This window comes from Triturus cristatus, chromosome 3_2 (genome assembly GCF_964204655.1).
Source record: "Triturus cristatus chromosome 3_2, aTriCri1.1, whole genome shotgun sequence".
In the NCBI taxonomy this organism is placed as follows: domain Eukaryota; kingdom Metazoa; phylum Chordata; class Amphibia; order Caudata; family Salamandridae; genus Triturus; species Triturus cristatus.
Genome location: NC_140584.1, coordinates 1,133,552,482 through 1,133,570,430, shown reverse-complemented (window position 1 = coordinate 1,133,570,430; position 17,949 = coordinate 1,133,552,482). Strand labels below are relative to the sequence as shown.

Sequence of the window (17,949 nt, the reverse complement as noted above, 5' to 3'; positions counted from 1 at the left end):
CTTTTAAAACTTCTAATTCAATCTCAACCAACCTGTTCACATACATTATTATTCAAACTATAGGGATTGTAGGACACCTGCCAAGATATGCCACTATTTTTCATGTCTGCTTGCCACCACCTGGGACACTCTAAGAAGCCAAGCTCTATATAAGACCCATTCATTTTTTTTCTGTATTTTTTTTGTTGTAGTTTTATATAGCGCAAACTAGCCCCGAGAGATCAGGTATCAGAGCGCTTTACACGAGCACCAGTTTCATTACATGAGGACACATTCATTTTTGTTAGGCACGGGGAGATTAAGTGATTTGCCCAGAATCACAGGATGTTGAGCGTCGCTGCCGAGACTTGAACCCGCTTCCCCATCCTCTCCCCATTCATTTATTGATAACATGCAATAACCGAAATCTCATATGTACATCAATACATTCCAACCCATATTTCCCTCCCGCCCCACACTCTGGTCTCTTTCAAAGGTGACTAAAATGATTTATCATGGATGTATTTGATAAGACGATTATTGAATCCTTCACACAATGTAAGGAGGACAAAACTGAGCGCCATCATTAAGTCCACTGAGTCATTGGCTAATCAGAGAAGCTGCAAGGAAGGATAGAACTCATTCTGTAAAACTCTTCCCCACACCAGGGGGCTATTTCTAAACATCACAGGATCCTATTAGTGTCTCAGCCCACCTCTCATGATCTTAAAAGCATATGTGGGTCAAAGGTTTGACTGCGGGGAGCTTCACTAAGGAGTGGGAGATGCTCTTGTATGTATGACATTTATAAAAGCATGATGCGAGTGAGTAACAGAGAGGAAGGCTACAGAATAACGTATAGCCAATATTACACCCATGACGCAGCCCATCACATCTTTCTTGGACTTGTCCTAATTGCTGGAGGGGCTTTGGTCAAACAGGCGATGCAAAGCATACATGGTAGAACTAACAATCCTGTCCTTGAGCCCTTCTTGAAGGATGTCCCTAAAAGAATCAAAGAAGTGGTGGGCGACCCCGTAAAAGCGGATCTACTGGGTTTGAAGGCAGCTAGAAGTACTTACATGAGATTTTTATTGATTGTTCAGCAAAACTCACTATTGCATCTTGTTGGAAGGTGGAAAAAGCTTCAGCTCTCTCACAGCGGCATACACAACTATTGAACAGATTGGAAATGGAAGGACTTTTTGGCAATTTGACAAGAGAACTCATGAAATTCCAATCATGGAGCCCTAGCCTTGACGCCTCGACTCAGAGCTTTGGACCTTTTTCCTTGACTCCTGGTTGACCATTTGTCCTAGTAACGGCAATAAGGGCTGTAACTGGAACAGGAGTTTAGATTCACACTAAAAGCTCAATACGGTTGATTGATGGCTATACGATTAGAGCAATTTATTGACCAGGCTCTGCACGAAGAGAGGGAGCGTACAGGGGAGGAAAGGAAAAGCAAGTCAGTCATTTTCTTTCTCGTCTGTTCCTTGAAGGGATATCATTGTGAAATGCTGCATCGTTTACAGGCAATTTGTATTGATTGATTATCCTGCAGGACAAGTATCAAAATGTAATTAAAAAAATATTGCTGAAATAAAGAAGAACATCAAGAGTCTTTTCTTATAATTGCTTCTGCTTCTAACACTTTACTTTTCAAATCAATACCCACACTGACACCCATGTAGTTGCTTTTAGTCTAAGGGGCCAATTTCGCTGTGGGGCGGAATTGCTTCCACCTGACATCGACTCGGTCCTGGGACTAACTGACCTCTGGTCAGCAGTCCTGACCACCTCATCAGGATGCAACCAAACAGCGTTAGTCGCTTTGCTGTGTTCCCTATAGGAGCATGCATTACAGCCGTAAATTGACCGTAATACATGCTCCACATAGGAAAATGGGAGGTGCTGTTCATCCCTGCACCCCATGGCAGGCATCTCAAGGTGTCTATCATAAGATGTAGGGATCAACAGAGAGTCACCGTAGGTGCCCCCTCGGCCTCCACCTGAAGGCCACAAGCCAAAGGGTGCCCTGCTGGGGGCCCCCAAGCACACTTTCCGACATGGTTTCTATGTCAGTCAGGCCAGCTTGGTAACCATGCTGGAAACCGTACATCGTAATCTGAAGGACGGAAAGGCCCCCTCTTGAGATTACTGGCCGGCTTCTGACTGGCCGACGGGCTCCTGGAGTCCATCGGAAGCCAACAGGAATGACCGGCTGGTTTACTTTCTGACCACCTAGATCAAAACTAGGCGGTCAGAAAGTAAACCGAGCGGCCCATTAAGATGCAGCCTTTAGAGGCTGCATCATAATCGCCCCCTAATTGTCAAATGCTGTTTGGGGTAAAAAAAAGTTGTTAAAATTATAGAACATTATTTAAAAATATACAGTGGAAAAATGCAGTGCATTGTCCTCTTACTTGGCACATGCCACCTTAAATGATTGCTCGGTTGTCAACAATGCCAATGTTCCTTCCTTCTTAGATCAAACTGAAGCCATCTCCCGCAAACCCTCAAGGCAGAATTCCCAATACGTGGCATCGGTGGGCTTTGAATGGCATTACAAGTTGGAGCAGAAGCGGACATGTTCAGAAACTCAAACAGCATACAGCAAGGCTGCTGAGGCTAACATTACTAATTACAGAAGCCAGATCAGTCTGGAAGCAAACCAGTAAAAGATGTATTCAAGCCACAAAGCAATGTGACAGCCCGGGGAAATGTACACCTTTGCGGCTAAATTCAAGCTGAGACAATCCCGGTGCCAAGTTCATTTGTTTCACCAATGTATTGATTACACTCTCTCCTGGGTTCCCTTGGGTGACTTTCTAATACAAGTAGCTAAAGTAAGACCAATACCTGATGGTTATGTTACAGAGATCTGTAATGCATGGGGAGCAAACAAACGATGGATTCTGGTCTAGATGTCTGTACTGGAGCGAATGTTTGACATTGTGCAGCATTCTGTTCATCAATTGTTCTTTCTACAGGGATTTGTAAAGCACAGTATCACATTTTCTGTTCAATTGTGGTCAGCAACAGTGCGATGCAATTTATATGCTGTCTGGTTGTAAGCAGGATGTGGTAGTGTTTCTTGGCATGCATAACCAGAGACCTTTACCAATTCAGGTGTGATGAGCCATTTGGAGAATTGATGTGTACATTGCCATCAACATATGAGGTCAAGAGGAGTATGGTGTTTGTTAATTCCACACTATCCCTGTAAGTTGGGTTAGCTGTGTGGCATTTGTTGGGTGTTTGGCTGCAAGACCTATTAACCCTCTAGTGTAGAGGTCATGTCCTGGTACCAGGAGGCAGGGAAACCCCTGTTGTCTGTACCACAAACTTTCCCGGTACAGAAAGAGCAATATGAGTGGTTCTGCTACCGACCTATGGATTCGTTCATCAAATTATACTTCAGCTTTACTAAATTATGCGGCAAGAAAAGGCAAATTATATGTGTTGTGGCAGTATTATATTTTGGAGGATATGTTGCTTGGATCCGGAAAGCTGTTTTGCCAGCTAGGTACTGATCAGAGCTTCTGTGATGGCCATATTATTCTAGTAAAATGTCTCCTAGGGAAACACATGTGCATCAGATGGCTTCTGCATCCATGTTGATAGAGACAGGGCTGTGGCTCTAGGCAGGGCTGGATTTTATAGCCATTGTGACTACGTGAAGGAGCTAATGTTGCAAAATACCTGCTTTAATTTTCTAAAAAGCTTATAAACAGAACCACTGGAATTAAGCGGCAGGGGAGCACCAAAGTATACGTCAGGTTGACAAAATCATGCAGCAAGAAAAAGCTAATTATACAGCATAATGCGGCACATTATTTGATGGCATTGCTTTATTATTTCGTCATTTGTATACGTGGTAATGCTATCTGGGCAAAGATGTCACTTCATGAGTATCAGTTTAGCAACAAAATACAGAAATAAGCAATTGAAAGACGACCAGTTAACCTTTGCCAAGGACCTTGCACTGCATGCAAACATGTGGCACCACATTTTTAGTAACCTATGATCTGCTTGAGCTAGATGCAAATGTTTTTAGTTAAATTCTGTAGATTATACGTCAGATGGTGGATTATGGGGCAAATGCAGCAAATTCATACAAATGCTAAAAAAGCCAGGGCCGCAGAATCGCATAGTTCCAGTGGCCATGCTTATAAACAGTCGTGTTAGCCAACAACAGGGGAGACAACACACGGAGCCCCAAAGTGAGCTGGAGGGCGCCGTGCCAGTCCAGACGGGGAGGTGTTAGCCATGTGTGTGTGTTGATTTCCACCGGCTGCTAGCACGGCCAAGCTTTGGCTCAGAGGCCCCCGGAGGAGAGAATTCATTTCAGAGCAGCAGGTCCGAGGTGCGGAGACTAAATGAACAGCTCCAGTGAACCCCCTCCTTCGGATTCTGCAGCTCACAGACTCTGCCAGGCAGGAGAACAGCAGCTTAGATCATTATACGTATGGACTGTGCCCTGTCCTGCCACACCAAGCGGCTCACAGCTCTGAGAGGTCTCCGGTGCATGATGTCATCATATTAAGTATGAAGCGCAACCCGGAACTTTCACTTTGCTCAGCCATGGACCCCAGAGAGCAGCTCTGCATCTGAGCTGTGTGACCAATGCATTGTTTTGTGCAGAAGTAAAAGAACAGTTCCTCTTTCACGACAAACTGAACGTAATCGCTGGATTTAGCTTACAAAAATATTATCTACCTCTGTTAAATCTGATTGGTGGATACAAAGTCTAACTCCAGCCACGTCATCGCTGTAGGAATTTCAAATGGACCTAGCAAAATACCAAAGGAGAGACAACCTCTGTGTGCGAGGAGGCTTCGTCACTAGGAATATGTTTCTAATACTCATTTCAGGATTTGACTGAGAGTTCTTCAGAGGCAGTTGCCTGACCAACACCAACCCAACAGCAGCTATGGTTGAAAGATGTCTTATAAATGGAATCCATCCGCCCCACTCACCCCGTCAGTACCGCTGCCTCTCTGCGGCTCTGACGAACACTGAGACCTTCAAGGATGGTCCTCCCTGTGGTCACCTTTATTCAACACGTAGATGTGCCCGCTGGCTGCCATCCGCTGAAGTTCAATGTACCAGTCCTGGTTCTAGAAAGACTTAGGGATATCTGGACTCTGACCTTTGCCCTCAAATAAGGGCATCTGTCCTGTGCCACCGGAGCACGTGATAGTTAAGAGTTGTCTACTCTGTGTCTCCTCAGATTAACTCTACACCAGGCCTATTTGAAAACAATGACAGACACATGTGTGCACTGCAGTGCCATGTCATTGCACACATTACTATTTAATGACCACGTAGCAACACTGTGTGTGACACTACTGTGCACTAATGTTTTTTCATGCTCCATCTTTTTAAAATCTCAGAGATTTGCATAACCTATCACTGTCTCCTCCCACATCTTAGAGGGCTTTTGTTACTGCAGCCAACGTGACATTTGGCTTTCCTTATGGTAACAGTGTGTAGATGGAGCGCAGCAGCTGCCTGAACAGATGTTTCCTGAATGTTCAGAGTGGTGTAACTTGCCTTGTGGTGTAAGCCCAAAAGAGGGGGCACGGTTCTATCTGAAGGTGTCATCATCAGCTAATGGAGATGTGGCGCAGGGGCTTATGCAGTGTAGACGACGCTCTCCTGTATTTTCCAATCCTTCATTTAAGTAAGTGATAATATATATAAATACCAGCAGCCCAATTAGGGCTTCCCCATAACAAGTTACACTTAAAAGGACATGGGACTTGCATGCATGCAGCGCGGAATGCGTCATCGCTTAGCACATTTTGAGTTTCGGTTTCTTGTTTTAGGCGAGCCACATAACTGTTATTTTAGGAGATAGTAGGATACAAGGCACTGCAAGGGGTCGTGTTGTTATTGACATTGTATAATGTTAGGTAAACGTGCTGGTGTTTAGTCACATCTCCCTAACACAATTCTAGAAATGAAGGAATAAAGTGCCACTATGAGGACACTCCCTACACATCTACTCGTCAACACGTTTCTGTCGTTACAAAAAGGCAATTCTGGTCTCGGGCATTCATCAGGAGTTATGGACCACTACACATCAAGGCTTGGTTGGCCCACCATCAGTCTATGTGTATTAAACTGAATAGAAACTGCAAGCGGGAACAGTACTAAGACTGCCAGACCTAATACTCACCTGCTGAGCCACGCCATTGCCGACACGCCATTGCCGCCACCGCCAAGAGTCCAGGGGCCAATACAGCAAACACCATCTTCCGCGTCGCCGCCCCGGGACTGCAACTCCCGGCAGCCTCAGCGGCGGCGCGACGAGCTGACGCGGCGCAAAGCGCCAGGAGGCGCAATAAATTGCAGAGAGACCGGCGGAGCGGGGGGAAGCTGCCAGACCTAATACTCACCTGCTGAGCCACGCCATTGCCGACACGCCATTGCCGCCACCGCCAAGAGTCCAGGGGCCAATACAGCAAACACCATCTTCCGCGTCGCCGCCCCGGGACTGCAACTCCCGGCAGCCTCAGCGGCGGCGCGACGAGCTGACGCGGCGCAAAGCGCCAGGAGGCGCAATAAATTGCAGAGAGACCCGCTTCGCGGGACGCGTGCGGGACGCGCCGGGCTAAGCCCGGGCAAAGGGCGGGCCGTCTGTGGCCGTCCGGGGCAGAAGGAGGCAGGGCGGGGCCATCCCCCTGACATCGGACTCCAGGACATCTGCCCCACTTCAGGTACTGCTGCCGTTCGTTACATTTACTTTCTTGTCCCATGAGCGTTGCTGTGGAGGTGTTCAGCTTTAGTGTACTTTGGCTGTAATCTGGGTCTAGGCGTAGGGGACAGTCAATTTCGGCCATATTCCATGATGTCTGGCCCTAAGAAAAATAAGGTGGTCACGGGGGCTGGCTCCATGAATAATTTTCTAGTTAAGAGGGTGACCAAAATCAACGAGGATAGAAGAGCTTCCTTGGGCAAAGTAGACGCTCTGGATTTCCTAGATGGCGATAGAATCTTGGACTGTACGCCAGAAGACCATAACGCTACTGAACCAACCTGTAATACAGTAGTTCCTATTCACCAGGAGCATGATAATGCATTAATGGTCTCTACAATGAATGATACGTTACGCCCTGACTCTGAGGAAGAGACAGAAATACTGGAAGAAACTAGGGGAAAGAGACCTTTTAGATCATGCAGAAGGCAACAAAGCAAGAGGGGGGGTAAGACCATCCACAGGAGAAGAGTGGAAAATCACCGGCCGGATAGTTACATTTCCCCCAAATCCAAACCAAACGCAGAGATCACAAAGGAACCCAATATTACATTGAGCCCAGAGCAGTTTGATTTGCTAATTGAACGTATTGAGGCAGCGGTAGACCTAAAACTTAAGGCTTCCATTGACTGTCTTACAGTCAAATTGGACACCGCAAATGCGGAGATTAAAAGACTTGGAGGTCTACTGGATCAACAGCTGGTTAAATTCTCTCAGGTGAATCCCTTACCCCCTCATAATAGTTTAGCAATCCCTAAAGTGACGGGAGGTAGTGCTACAAAAGCCCCCAACTCTCTATCCTTGATCCCTCCTGTTATTAGCCCGGTCCGCAATCCTACTGTTCCCCTAGCAATCCATCCTCCACCAGCAGATTTGGATGCTGATCAGGCGAGGGGATTGCAGAGACCTGGCCCCTTATATAACAATAACGTTGTACAAAGTAGATGCGTCAATACTATTAATTTGCCCCCGGAATGCGCTCCTTATGTCATCGTACTTGCAAATGTTCCGCTGTTTTGCTCAGGTAATACTGAGCCGCAAGTGGAAGCGCATGATTCTCTTAAAAACAAAGTGGTGGCCTGGTTAGGCGCTAAATGCGGTTTCCCTTCCAAACATGCTGGAGATATTATTACGACGAGGAGAGTGAATTGGATTGGCCCATCAAGGAAATCTTGTAGAGGGGATTGCGTGGTTGTGAATTTTAAATACCCACAACATGTGGCCACTGTCCTCCTGCGGGCAGTATCCCTGTTGGAGGACAGTAATAGTATCCGTGTTCGTCCACTGGGGTATTTTTACAACAAGGCCAATTTTCCCTCCTTGTCGAGACCAAGACCTTATCCATTTACCCCGGTAGGGCCCAGTCGGGCTCAGCAATGTTCTTTGCAGGGCCGTGATAATTCTAGTTCATTGGGTCCCCCCATTACAACGTATAACAGGTTTAATGTGTTCTCAGGCCTCGACCTCTGTGATTGACGGGAAGAGGGAGAGGGTACAGAGGACGCCGCTGCAGCGGCCCCAACATCAATGGTCCACGTACCTTCTTCTGAGGCGGTCAAGAACAACTCACCAGAGATTATCACTAGTGACAATGGGGACACGGTTAGGCTGTTATCTTGGAACATTGCTGGGTTGCGGGTTAAGAAGGGAGAACCCAATTGGGAAAACTTTGTAAAGAGTTATGACGTTATTGCCTTGCAAGAGACTTGGGACTTGGAGTGTGACTACTGGATAGATGGCTTTACATCCTTCTTTGTCCCTGCCTTGCCTTCCCCAGCTGGACGGAACAAAGGCGGCCTCATGATGCTGGTTTCGGTGAATTTAAAAGGCAAATTGATTATGTTAGACTGCGCTTCCAAAAATTTTATCATTCTGGAGTTAACCTTAGAGGATGGTGGTAAATTATTGTTGGTTAACTGTTACAATGCCCCCAATAGTAATCCAGAATCCTCGCATTTTAATTGGTTATCAGATTTTTTAATTCTCTACGGAGACAAGCAAACCACTTTGTTTCGATTTATTTTAATGGGTGATTTTAATGTTCATTTGTGTTCAAAATGTGTTATGGTGGAATCGGAGGGGCCAGGCAGTGTGTCACCCCCTCATTTAGAACACACACAGAAGGGTCGAGCACTTGAACATGTACTGCAGGAAAATGAGTTATTTGAACCTGAATTTTATGACAATACTACACGGGTTGCCACCTACACGGGAAGGGCTAGCGATTCGATAATTGACTTTATTTTTATCTCGAGATATTTTCTTAATTATGTGATTACATATAATGCAATTGCTATGCCCATGAGTGATCATAATCCGGTTGGTTTGGTGTTAACAAATAGTGCCTTCTTGTCAAAATCTGTTGTTCTCCAGCGGACTATATTGCCTGTAAAAGAAAAAGATCAGGGGAGAAGACTTAAATGGGAGTCGGTTGTACCGGAATTTTTTTTTATAACTTTATCCAATTCAGTCGCGGAAGAGTTAATGGTGTGTGCCACCCCATCAGCTGGGCACAATGATATTATATCTTCCTTTGAAGATATTTGCCGGTTTGTGTCTAGCAGTCTTTTAGCCAAAGGGCAGGGGGCTAAACAATACCTGACGAAAGGCTGGTTTGATAAAAATTGCAGTAAAGCTCATAACCGCCTTAAAAAAGCCCTCAACATCCGCCCAAGGGATAAGGAGCTTGTGGCACGATTGAGAAAGGATTATAACACGGCCATCACTCTGCGTACAAATGAATTAAAAAGTAAAGCTTGGGAGGATTTAAGGGATAAAGCTACTCTAAAAAATAGTGCTGGGGAGGAGCCTAGCACGCAACCAAGATGGCCGCGTAGGTGCGAGGCTCCCGAGGACCTCCGCGACCTCCTACATATATCCTGACAATCTCCTGTCCTAGATGAGGGGACTGTGTTGGTGAGCCCAAGCTGAGGTGGCACCCGCTTTCCGCTTCCAAATTGGACCTCGGACTCCGGCGGTAGCACCGATTGAGATTTCCGGCCTTCTCCACGCCGGACCCCGGATTGGAGTTGTGGGGTGATCCGGAGGCAAAGTCAACAACAGCGGCGGGCTGGGCGTGGCGGCTCGCGTACCCCGCACTTTCACTTTCGCTTTTGCACCCTCCTAGCTGTCTCGGCGAGGTTGGGTCGCGGGGCACTGTGAGGTAGTGTGGCCCCGTTGGGGTGCCCTGCCGGCCCGCCGGCTGTGGCTTGCCCCGTGGCCCAGTGGTGACCCCCCCCCGGCTCCCGTGAACCGGCTTGTCCGCCCTTTACGACGTCCCTGGCACGGCGGTGGGACTGGAACCATGTCCACAAAGCAAGATGGAGATCGGGCAAAGGTGAAATCGACCCGACGTGGCGCAGTCCACCAGTCTAACAGCATGGACCGCTATACCCTCCAGAAGGGATCTCCCGAGGTGCCGCGTAGGTCCCCTGAGGGCCCGACTGATGCTCCTGCTCTGCCCGCGGACCTGACCCTGCGAGACGTGATGGGCGCCATCGCTGAGATGAAGGCCTCGGTGGACCAGCGTTTTGATACACTGGCGCAGAAAATTGACTCGGTCCTTGTGGATGTTGGCCTGGTAAGGGCCGATTTATCCAAGACTAATGACCGGGTCGATTCGTTGGCCCACACCACATCGGGCCTCACGACGGATGTGGCAGCCCTCCAAAAGGAGGTGCGCCGGCTTGGCCAGGCGAGCGCGCTGATGGATCGTCGCCTGGAGGATTCTGAGGGTCGGGCCCGGAGGAACAATGTCCGTATTCTCGGGGTGCCTGAGGGACGGGAGGAGGCGGCGGCGGATCTATTCGTGGAAGACTTGATTCTCACCCACCTCCAGCCCCGGGGACTGAGTAAATTCTTCGCGGTGGAGCGGGCCCACAGGGTTCCCGGGGGAAGGCCCAAGGCCGGAGCCCCCCCGAGGCCTCTCATCGCCCGGATTTTCAACTTTCGGGACAGGGACGCTATCCTGCAATCCTCCAGACTACAGGGGCCGGTCAGACTCGATAATATGGACATAAATTTTTATCCTGACTTCACCCCAGCGGTCCAAAAGCAGAGACTAAGCTTTCTCTGAGTCAAACGTCGTCTACGGGACCTAAATCTCAAGTATGCTATGCTTTTCCCGGCTAAGCTGCGGGTGGAGTTGGATGGCCGTACGCACTTCTTTGATCGTCCCGAAGCAGCCGGGGACTGGTTAGATACCTTGCCTGGGGATCGGGATCGGGGGGGTGGGGGGGGGAGCGGTGGGGGGAGAGGGCCCGCCGGATCAGGACTGAGGGTCTAATATTATGCCTCGCTCTGGACAAAATTGATGTCACTTTTGACTGTTCGCCTGTTCGAGTAAGTCTCCTCCTGTGGAGGTCGTGTGGGGTCTCTTGGGGGTTCTCCCTCCTCCTCTGGGGGTTTAGTTAGTTTCACCATCTATGGGGTGACAGGCACACTGCACTTTGGGGGGGCTGTTCGGGCTCATGCAGGGGTGCAGGGAGGGGGGAGTTCTGTTGGGGGGGGGGGAGTTGGGGTGGGGTGTTGTTCGTTTTTACCACAAGGCAAACCCTTTTCTGTATTGTTTTTAAGGTGCTCTCCGGGGGACGATTGATGGCTCCTGTGTGTGATGGGGGGTAGGGAGTTGACTTTGTTGTCTTGGAACGTTAATGGACTGGGGGATAGGATCAAACGAGGTGTGGTCCTGCAGTATTTGAAACGAATCTCACCCGATGTAGTCTTCCTGCAGGAGACACACCTTATTGGAAACTCTTTTTGTGCCATGAATCGGCGTGGCTATCGTTTGGTGGCCCACTCGGGCTTCACATCGGGCTCACGGGGTGTGGGCATTATGGTGAAGAACTCGCTCCCGTTGGAAATTGATGAGGTGCGCCATGATGATAGGGGGCGCTATGCTGTTTTAGTGGGGAGAATGGAAGGCAAAGTAGTGGTTTTTGTATCGGTATACGTCCCACCGGGGTTACAGGCGACCACTTTTGCAGACTTGGGGCGCCTCCTCCTGGGCCTTCTGGGGGGACTCCTAGTGGTTGGGGGGGACTTCAATGCGGTGGTTTCTGGGACTCTGGATCGTCACCCCCCTAGGGACCTCCCCCGGGCCCAGGCGTGGCTATCTGGCCTCTTGGATACACTGGGATTGGTGGACTGCTGGCGCTTAAAACATCCCACGCAGCAGCAGTACACTTTCCACTCGGGGGCACATGGTAGCCTCTCACGGCTCGACCATGTCCTTGTCCCGGCGGCCTATGCTGGGAGTGTGGGGGAGGTGCGCCATCTAGCGCGGGGTATCTCAGATCATTCCCCGCTCCTGTTCCATTTTGATGTCCTTCCGAGGGGTGAGGGCAGGGTAGTTCCCATCAATGCCTGGTACCTGCGCGACCCCACCATTCGCGCTGCTGTGATTAAATCCCTGCAGCGATACTTTGAGGAGAATGTGGGGTCCGTCCCTTCGGCTATCTCCTTGTGGGAAGCCTTCAAGACAGTCCTCAGAGGAGAGGCCCTGTCCCTCATTTCCCATGCCCGGAGGCGCGAGCGGGAGGAGGTTACCCGGGTGGAGGCCGAAATTGCTGAATTGGAGGGTGATTTAGAGGGCGGAGTGACGGATGCTGCACTGCATGTCCTACAACTTAAGCAGGCGGCCTACAGGGCCCTCGTCACGGAGGCGGCCAGGGGCCTCAGTAGGGAGCAGCAGGGGCGACTGTATGATGTGGGTGATAAGGCGGGCAAACTGATAGCGTGGTTGGATAAAAAGGAGAGAGTGAATCGTGTGGTCCCGCTGATTGAGAGGACGGATGGTGTGAGTGTCACCGAGCCAGAAGAAATTGTCTCCTGTTTCGCGGATTATTTCCGCGAGGTGTATTCTCCGGTCTCTCCTTGCTCGGAGGAGGACTCCCATTTCCTGCTTAGGGATATCGCGCTGCCCTCCCTCTCGGAGGAGGACAGGGTGTCGCTGGATGCCGCTCCTACATCCGACGAAATTGCCCTCGCCATACGTTCGGTTGCCTCTGGCAAGGCCATGGGCCCAAATGGCATCCCTATCGAGTTATATAAGTTGCGACCAGATGTACTGGCGCCCCACCTCCGTGCGATGTTCCTGGCGGCCCACTCGCTGGGCTCCCTCCCGCCGGACCAGCGTCTGGCTACTATCGTGGTGATCCACAAGGAGGGGAGGCCTCGGGACCGGGTCACATCCTATCGGCCTATCTCGCTTTTAAATGCGGAGCCCAAAATTCTCGCCAAGGTGCTGGCCAATCGGCTGGTCGGCGTGGTGGGCGACCTGGTTCACCAAGACCAGTCCGGCTTTATCCCCCATCGCAATACAGCCCTTAATCTGCGGCGCTTGCACGGGGTGCTCGCACGTGTCCCATTCGTGCGGGAGCCGGCCATTTTGGCGTCCTTAGACGCCACTATGGCGTTTGACACGCTTGAGTGGCCATACATTTGGGCGATGCTGGCGAAGTTTGGATTCGGCCCGGGCTTCATCAGTTGGGTCAAATTGTTGTATTCGGGCCCATTGGCGCAGGTGGTGGTGAATGGAAGAGTTTCGGCCCCATTCGAGCTGGGCCGGGGCACGCGACAGGGCTGCCCCTTGTCGCCGCTCCTGTTTGCGCTGGCCTTGGAGCCCCTGGCGGAGTGGCTGCGGTGGCACCCCTCCATCCGTGGACTCCGTTGGACCCCCGAATATGAGGACCGTGTGTCCCTATACGCTGACGACATCCTTTTGTACCTAGCCTCCCCACGTAAGTCACTCATAGTCCTGGTTGATGTTTTACGTTCATTCGGCCGGAACTCAGGCCTTGTCATCAACTGGGCTAAATCATGCGTGTATGTGCTCTCTGGGGAGGCTCCTGTCCTTCCGCGGGGTTGTCCGATTCAGATTGCCTCTCAGGGGTTTCGATACCTGGGTGTCTACATTACTCTGGACCCAGAGGCTCGCTACGAGCGGAACTTGCTTCCCCCTCTCCAGCGCTTGAAGGAGGACGTCGTGCGCTGGCGGCGCCTGCCGCTTTCGCCGCTCGGCCGGGCGGCGTTGTTTAAGATGATGTCGTTGCCACGTTTCTTATACGCTCTCCAGAACACTATGGACCCAGTCCCGGCGCGCTACTTCAGTGAGGTGGAGAGTTTACAGCGCCGCCTGTTCTGGGACGGGAGGCCGCGCATTGCCCTGGCGAAGTTGACGCTCCCATGGTATGACGGGGGGATTGCCCTCCCGGACATTAAACGGTATTACTGGGCCTCCCAGCTAGCTGCAATTAACCATGGCCTCTACGGGCCCGCCTTGAACCCGGCGTTTGAGATGGACAAGATGCTCCTGCCCGGTGGCGACTACAATCGAGCGCTCTACTCTGGCGCGCCCGACGCTCGCTTGACGGGACCTACGCGTGTCATGGTCAGAGTATGGCATGCGGCTAATGCAGCTATGGGGTGGAAGGACCGTTTGACCCGGGCGTCACCGCTGTATGCGTCTGAGAAGTTGGGTTCTCTCTGGACCTCGAAGGGCTTCGCGAAATGGGACATGATAGGCATCAGTAAAGTGGGGGATCTCTGGTCGAGGGGAGGATTTAAAACATTCGAGATGCTGCAGGCGGAGTTTCAGTTGCAGGGCAGTGAATACTTTCGATACCTGCAGATCCGTCATGCACTGGGCTCCGTCTTCCCAGACGTCGCCTCCATCCCGGAGTCTTCCCCCCTGGAGGATAGAGTGCTAGATGGCCACGTCCCAGACAGCACGATCTCCCTTATTTATAAAAAACTGATTAATGATCGATCGGGCTTGCTGATTGGCCTTCGCGAGGCTTGGGTCGCCGACGGTCTGGAATTGGACGATGAGGACTGGACCTCCGCGGTGGCCTCTCCGAAGGAGGTGGCTATACCGGCTCGCCTTCGCTTCGTCCAGCTTAAGATACTCCACCGGGTCTACATGACGGGGCCAAGGCTTCAGCGTATGGGCTATACTGAGGATGGATTGTGTAAGCGTGGTTGTGGTGCCGTGGCGACCTTCCTGCATATCTTATGGGAATGCCCGAAGGTGGAGCGATTCTGGCGCGGTGTGCACGAGGTCCTGCGAGTGGTTACGCGTGTTGCGCTGCTGCCGGAAGCGAGGAGATGCCTGTTGAATGTGTGGGAACCAACTGACCACTCGGCTCCGCAAACGTGGTGGGTGACTCTGGGATATATGATTGCTAAGCGTGACATTGCGCAGCTGTGGGGATCCCAGAACCCCCCGACGGTGTCGGCCTGGAAAGAGCACATGGACTGGTGCATGTTTCGAGAAAAGGTGGTGTATGTGGCGAGGGGTAAGCCTGGGACATGGGTGAAAGTGTGGGGCCCCTGGAACGCCTACCGTGGGAGTATTTGCGCGCCACCATTGCTGCCTGCTGCCTCTCCAGCCCCGTCCCCTTAGCTGACCCCTTCCCCTAGCCCCGGGCACAGGGTTCCCCCAGTCCTCGCTCTGTTTCCCTTCCCCTACTTGGATTCCTCTGATAGTTGGGGTTCCCCATTGGGGAGCACGTGCTGCTACTTTCGACTGTAGGGTAGCCTTGTGGGTGTTGTTTTTTTGTTGTCTGTATAAAATGAAACCGCACTGTGACGTATTATGGCTGTGGCCCATGATGTTGATGACTCCTGCTTATGCTCCTTTGTAATGCCAAGTGTTCTATGAACGTATGCCATATGTTTTTGCCATTCCTAGCGGCCGGCCGGAAGGTTGTGGGCCCATATTTGTATATTCTTGAGATTTGTAATAAACGGTTTCAAAAAAAAAAAAAAAAAAAATAGTGCTGAGTTTTGGACAATAATAAATTCTCCATTTCTTACAGGCGCTCAAAACTCAGCACAGGAATTAAACATCTCAGAGGTCGATTGGCTATCCCATTTTGAAAAAATTTATGACAGTCTCAGGGAGCCGGACCCTTTTATAACCCCCGTAAATGGTAGCCCCATGGAGCCTGTGAGTTTTGAAACCTGTGAGGTACTTAGAGCCATAGAGGAGACAGCAGGGCGCAAGGCCCCTGGCCCCGATGGAGTGCCAGCGGACATGTACAGGGCAAATCCACTGTTCTGGGCAAACATTTTAACTAGAGTTTTTAACGCTGCCGCAATAGTGGGTTTCCCTGAGTCCTGGTCTCTAGCTACAATCGTCCCAATATTTAAAAAAGGGCAGAGAGGAGATCCAAAATGCTATCGACCCATATCGCTTCTGGACTCCTCGGTAAAAATTTTAGGCAAGGTTGTCCTGGCGAGGATCTCCGCGTGGGCCAAGGGAAATAACATCCTATCCGAGGCACAATTCGGCTTTAGGTCAGGGAGGAGTACTGAGGACCAATGCCTCAACCTCCACCTCATACTGTCCAAATACACCAAAAGCAAAAGGGGGCAGCTTATTCCTTGGTTTCATGGACCTGTCCACAGCTTTTGATCTTGTTAATAGATCTAAGCTGTGGGCAATGTTGCTGGAGATGGGCCTCGACAGTTCCTTGGTACACTTTCTGGCGGAGCTCCACAAAGATCTGAGGGCCCGTATTAGAATGACCACCGACGGAAAGTGTACCGAGAGCTTTAGATCCACTAGAGGGGTCCGCCAGGGATGCATCCTGGCGCCAATGTTGTTCACGCTCTATGTGAACTCTTTGGAGGGTTACCTAACGTCTGCCACAAAAGATTTCCCGAGCATGGGGGGTGCACCAATTCCGGTGCTCCTCTATGCCGATGACGCGGTACTCATAGCTAGGACCCCAGTTGCCCTACAAAAGTTACTTGATGCCTTTTGTAATTTTATGACTAGTCTCGACCTGGTGATCAACAAAAGTAAATCACATACCATGTCTGTAGGATGTGGTATGCGTAAAGAAAAATCCTTTTTCTGTGACGGAGAGGTGATTACTAGTGTCAAGGTCTTTACCTATTTGGGTGTGATTTTTGATCAGAGGGGAACCTGGACACCGCAGGTAACATCTAAAATGAATGCGGTAAGAAGCTCATATGCTGCAATTCTGGGTTTTGCTAAGAGATTAGGGGGGAAACCTATGGAGGCTATTATGGCCATCTATAAAGCCAAGACAATTGCAATTGCTAGATATGGTGCAGCAGTCTGGGGTTACGTTAATTCTAAAGATATCCAGACTGAGGAAAACAAATTTTTTCGCTCACTGCTGGGTTTACCCCAGTCAACTGCTACCTTCTCAGTACACCTAGAGCTGGGAATGGGTTACATCCTAGACATAATAAATCTAGCTCCACTTTTGATGTGGATAAAGCTTTGGCTTAACCCAAACCTTAGCCTTAATCATCGGATCATCAAAGATTGTCTCCAACTTGATCACAGAAGGGACATTCAGTGGCTGTCTTACATTGAAACTATGACAGCACTTTTGGGACGCCCTGAAATCTTTAGTAGACCTGAAGCCTTGTGTAGAGCTGACCTGCTGTGGGTGAAAATAAATTTTCTGAGAATTCGCATGGCCGAGCGCGAAGCCCACGATTTATGTAAACCCTCTGTGAGGGCTCATGTTCTGATATCTCCATCCTGTGTGCTGGCCCCTTATTTAATAACGGTAACCAACCCTTTTCATAGATGGCTTTTATCCAAATTTCGGTTTAACCAAATTTATACGGTGCTGTGGGATGTGAAAGACTGGTGCAAGCTGGAGGAATCGGCCCCATGCAAATGTGATGGTTTCTCTATTCAGGATAAGGCCCATTTTTTGTTCTTTTGTTCCTTCTTTCATGAACCGCGCACAAGATACTTAAAATCTATTTTGAAGGACCTGGGCTTTATCCAGTATAAGCCTGCACTGTTTTATTTACAGATGTTGCTCTCTCCTCTAATTATGTACTGCACTGCTAGTTTTCTAGCCGCATCTGTGAGATGCAAGAGAATAAGGCTAAGATTGGAAGAACAATAGGAATTTGGATCCATCTATATTGCTCATTCGAGTGCTTTTTTTTAATGTATTTTATGCAATTATCGCCCTTTTAACCTGCTTTTTAAATTTATCAACTGTTTAATACTGTATTAATTTTATCAACTGTTTTATAGATGAACTTTTGATATTTGCTGTAGAATGCTTTTATGATTTTAATTAATCGAATAAAGCGGAATTTGACTTGACTTGACTTGACTTACTAAGACTGTAGCTGCAACGAGGAAATTGATACCCGAATCAAAAAGACCTGTTGCTTCCTAAGGACTTGTATTGATGGAC

At 49.7% G+C, this 17,949-nt stretch overlaps 1 protein-coding gene across 2 annotated transcripts in view; it reads right to left on the bottom strand.

Moving 5' to 3' along the window:
• SGSM2 (small G protein signaling modulator 2) overlaps nt 1-17,949 on the bottom strand; it is a 1,127,811-nt gene that overhangs the window by 838,661 nt on the left and 271,201 nt on the right. The gene's annotated exons all lie outside the window — the stretch shown is intronic.